The 5,118-nt window shown below is 42.7% G+C and overlaps 1 pseudogene; it reads left to right on the forward strand.

Annotated features, from left to right (window-relative positions):
• The first annotated feature begins 286 nt into the window (after positions 1–286).
• On the forward strand, positions 287–3,756 carry LOC102812705 (annotated as a pseudogene).
• The last annotated feature ends 1,362 nt before the right edge of the window (positions 3,757–5,118 follow it).

Below are 5,118 nucleotides of genomic sequence, written 5' to 3' on the forward strand. Positions count from 1 at the left end.
TTGTTTTGTTGTACTTAGGTCACTGAGTCAGAATCAACTTGGACACACCTAACAAAAACATAGTTGGAAATCCAGTTACTACATTGACATATACACATATAAAGATTAAAAACCATATAAATAAGCATTTTCCTTGATGGTCAATAGATGATCAAAATAGTCAAAGAAGAAAAGTGATCTAACAGGCTCTAATGAGGACAGAGCATTTAAAAAATAGTAATGAAGAATAAATTTTGCATGAGATGACCAGAGAGCCTAGCCTGGGGCTGGCTCTCATACCTGAGTTATGGCCCAAGGCCTGTTAGACAAGCCTTGCTCCAACACAGTCACCATGCCCAAGAGAGGGAAGTGGCTCAAGTTTCAGGCCCATCGCGCCTGCTCTGGTCGATAATCCCCTCTTGGCGGATTATCCCACCTTGGATATTACTCTTGTGAAATCTTTACAGAACAAGATGGTCATTGCCAGTACTGTCCAGCAGGAAGTAAAATCTCTGTGTCTTGGAAGCTTTTCAGATTCCTGCAGAGGAAGCTCTTTCTGGGGTTAGTGAGCCCTGTGACAATATCAAAAGCAGTGATGAGATGGATGCCAAAGTGGAGACCATTTCTGAAAGAATGTTTTTGTTAATTGCCATCGAGTTGGTTCCAACCCACAGTGACCTTGTATAGGGTTTCCAAGGAGCAGCTTGTGAGCTTGAACCACGAATCTTGCAGTTCAAATGGTTTTGCAGTCTGGCGCATTAACCCAATAGTCTCCAGAAAAAAAGAAAAGCAAGAGATCCAAAGAAGACAAGGACAGGGCTGGAAGAGAAGAGTATCCTATGGATATTTGGCACTTGCTGGCCTCTTACATTCATTCTGAGTGTTAGGGACAGAGTAGGAATCTAACAGTCCAGCCCAACCTCATCCCAACACTTGGCACTTGAATAAACAATTCCAGGAAATTGTGCCCAGCTCACCTTCTGAGAAACAGAGCAGTGCTAGACAACAAAAAAGTTGCAAAATATGTACTACTTATACTCTGTCATGAATCAGAATTAAACCTGAGGGAAATGAGTCAAAAACCCTTTAAAATGGGAGAAAGAACAGAAGGCTAACATTCTCTCTCACTCATAAGAGAAATCCCTGCATCTTCTCTTCTGAGAAGTGTTTTATTCATAGGTTAATAAACCTTTTTTGCTACTTGCTATTTTTTGTATGTGCTGTTTGCAACAACCTCAATGGGGACTTACTAAACCTACAAAACTCAAGTTATGGGACCCTAACAACTTGAGGGCTCACCTGGGATAGAACTTCAGGTTGATGATCCGGTTGGTGAGTAACTAATCTCTCATTTAATATCCATCTCACCTTCCCCTACTGTGTTATTTTCTTCACTTTTGTGTGTGTTGAAAGTGCTAACCCACAAACAGTAGTATATTTACATGAGTCCAACAGGAGAACTTGTTCCTGGCTGATCCAAAGAAAATGGTAGGATATCATGAATCCAAGGAGAGGACTTTTCTCCCCTCCAATCTGAAAAATTAAGTGACAATTTCCTCCCTTTTATTGCAGAGGTGGTGATGTGTTCCAGCTACAATTATGTAGAGGCAACATATGAACTCCAATTCAGATAAAGATTTTAGAGAATGAGCCTAATCTCAGGCCAAAGGCAGAAAGTTTAGTGGCATCCAGGGGCTAATGACAACTGATCGCTCCCAGCTCATGCTCCTTTCCCTCCTGAGGGAGAATGAATACTGTGCCATATAAGAGGATGAATCAACTCCAGGAGTGACACCCAGAGGAGGTCCCCTTATAAGCAGCACATTCATAGTGGTTGCAAATCGGGCTGCGAACCTTGAGGCCAGCAGTTCGAAACTACCAGCCACTCCACGGGAGAAAGATAAGGCATTCTGCTCCTGTAAAGATTTACAGCCTCGGAAACCCTGTACAAGGTCACTATGGGTCGGAACCGACTCGACTGCATTTAACAACAACAACATTTAATTCCCAGCAGAATGTATCATTCTTTCGGTATGAATGTGTCTTTTCTCTTTCATGAAAGGGACTCTAAATTTCACTTTCGCCTGATGCTATAGTCGGGAACTAAGTTTTGCACTCTTTGCAAGATCTTTCTTTAGATATTATCTCCCAGAACCTGCCCTTGCCTGCATTATGAGAATAGTCCCTAGGCAGCCCCCTTGTGATTTTTGTCACACACTGGGGTTGGACCCTAACCCTAGTGGGGCTGCCCCAAGTCCTTGTCTATTGTCAATAGAAGGCTTAGAATTTTGGGTTCCAATAAAAAGGGGGGAGGTATGATTTTTAATACAGTTATTGTGACATCTGTTTAATTGTAACACCCCTGGGGATGCTGAGGAAGGAGCCTTCCTTAACTGTTAAAGGGACAATGTAGATAGAGAGAGTCCAGTATTCATCTTTCCCCAGTCTAGCCTATTTTACTCTTGTAGTTCTTTGACAAAAGATGCAATAAGAATGCTCTAGATGCTAGGAGCAGGGGAATTCACCCTTCTACTACCTCTTTCCTAACTGTGGGTCACCAACTATGGACTGGACTGCACGGTCATTTTGAGACTGCAGGGTCGGTGGTTCAAGCTCACAAGCCTCTCCTTGGAGGGTCGCAAAACCAACTCCATGGCACTTAACAACAACACTGGACTGGAAGACCAAAAGAAAGAAGGAACAGAAGGTGGAGGAGCTTCGGGCTGTTGCAGGCTCCTCCACATCTGACTAAATGTGGTGGTGGGCAGCAAGGGAAAGCCACAGCAAGCCAGCCAGCAAGTGGGAAGAAACTGGTGTCTCTCAGTTTCCCCTGCTGGATAGTGTCAGGATCAGGACGCTGATCTGGTTGGAGTGGTTCTACCCCTTGCTTGATTTTGTGTTTCTTTAGGGTAATGGGACAGGGCCAGTCCATACCAGCAGACAGTCTTTTGGGACATATACTGAAATGATGCTAAGACCTTCCCTAGCTAGGCACAGACAGCTCAAAGAAGAGGAAGATGATTTTCCTTTGTAACACAGCTTTGCCCTGTATATTTGGGTACAGAGGTTTGGCCATCAATGGGACCCACCAATTGCAGTACTAATATTCAGTTAAATCTTTTTTGCAAAAGACAAGGAATGTGAAGTGAAATCACTATATGCATGTTTTCGTGAACCACAGAGAGCATTAAAATCAGGACATGGGGAGAAAGCTGTAGGACACATAAAAGAAACTAAAAGCATACATCCAGGTTATAGTCATTCAGCACCACCATCACCCCAAAGGAATCAATCCAATGCTCTTTCCAACAGTATCACAGGGGATATACCTGTCCCTGTGCCCCTTTCAAGAAGTTGCTAGGCCAAATGGGCAGACTCTGAGAGTGCGTGCATCCTTCGGCATGGAAGAATTAAAGAACTGTGGTGTGGAGCTGTGGGCTAATGCATTATACTGCAAAGTCTTTTGAACTGCAAGGTTGGTGGTTCAAGCTCATCAGCTGCTCCATGGAAACCTTATACAGGATCGCTATGAGTCAGAATCGACTCGATGGCACTTAACAACAACAACAAAGATAAATTAGAAAACTTTCCATAGACCCTGGGAAATTTATTAATGAATTTCACCATTTAGCAGGGAATTTTTATTTAAGCTTGAAAGACATAATAACCATACTCTCGTATTGCTGTATTTCAGATGAAAAGCAGTGCATTAGAATTGCTGCAAGACACAAAGCAGACCATACCCAGGCCACTATTCAGCATCTGGCTGATGGATGAATGGCCATCCCAGTTGGAATTACCAAACAGGTCAAGTAGGCAATGAAGATAGAGCAGTTTGAGACTAAATGTTAATCTGTCTCATAGAAGGCATGAGGGAAATTCAGGTTAAGCTTGTCAGTTAATGAAAGCTTGCTGCAATAACTCAGAAGGAAGATGAAAACTCTGCTGCTTTTAGAAGCAGATTAGTAGATGCAATTTGGAAGCATACCAATCTAGATCCTGAATCTCCAGAGGGCAGGGTGTCTTAAAAATCCACTGTATAAATCAATCTGCACCACTATAAGAAGGAAATTACAATGGAAGATCCTTGGTGCTCAGAGTGACCCAATGAGCTGTTGCTAGCTGCCACCTCAGGGTATGATAATGGTGACTTAGACGCAGAATCAAAAGACTGCCAAAAGGCAACATTTATAGAAGCCTCTGTTTTTGTTGGCCTTAAGCCCCAAATCCCACAAAGTCATCCTGACTGGTTCCACCCAGATCCCAAGTTTGGAGAAAATTGCTATGGCCGTGGGAAACTAGGACAAGTGCATACAGAGTGTCCAATTAGCTCACAATTAGAATGGTGAGTGGGGAAGACCCCTTTCTGTTGCCAAACTGTCACTGTAGTCAACCACAGAAAGGTGAAGAGATCCGATCCAAGTTTTATTAACAGGAAACCAGCAATATGGCAGACAGGGAGAATAATATCAGAAGACTATCCTGCCCATTGTAAAGTGAAGGCATATCATATAGGTTACATTTGGATGTATACTAGTTTAACATCAGGATAGCACACTTTGTAAAAAAAACAAAACAAAACAACAACAACAACAACAACAAAAAAACAATAAGGCAATAAACTTTCTAAAGCTGTCTACTATTAGGGAAAAAGAAACAGTAAGTCATTAACGCTTCTCAAACATTTCACCTTTTAGGATCTAAGTGGGATGGTCTGGTCTTAAGCACATCCTGTTCTCCTAGGACCATGAGGTCATCCTGGCTAATTTTTATTTCTTAATGTTTTATTATGAATTATGTGATAGTTTACATGGGAGAACATTAGCTTTACATTCATCCTATCATATATAATTTCATTGCCATGGTTAAAACCCTCCATGCATCATCAACCAACCAAAGGGTATATCCTGCAAGCTGCCCCCTGGTCATCAGCACATAGCCCCTCTCCCTCTCGGGTTCTAGAGACCCAAGCTGCTCCTTCTTTCCACGTCATCATCTCTGCCTCCATCTTTATCATCACTGCTTCTCTGGGTAGGGTCCAGAACTCTGCTTTTCTCCTTTGATGGTCTCAGGGACCTCCGCTCCTGCCTGCAAAGTCAACCACTTCCTTCCTTTTGCTACAAAACATCTACCTTTACA

The sequence above is a fragment of the Chrysochloris asiatica genome, unplaced genomic scaffold, assembly GCF_000296735.1.
Source record: "Chrysochloris asiatica unplaced genomic scaffold, ChrAsi1.0 scaffold00145, whole genome shotgun sequence".
NCBI lineage: Eukaryota > Metazoa > Chordata > Mammalia > Afrosoricida > Chrysochloridae > Chrysochloris > Chrysochloris asiatica.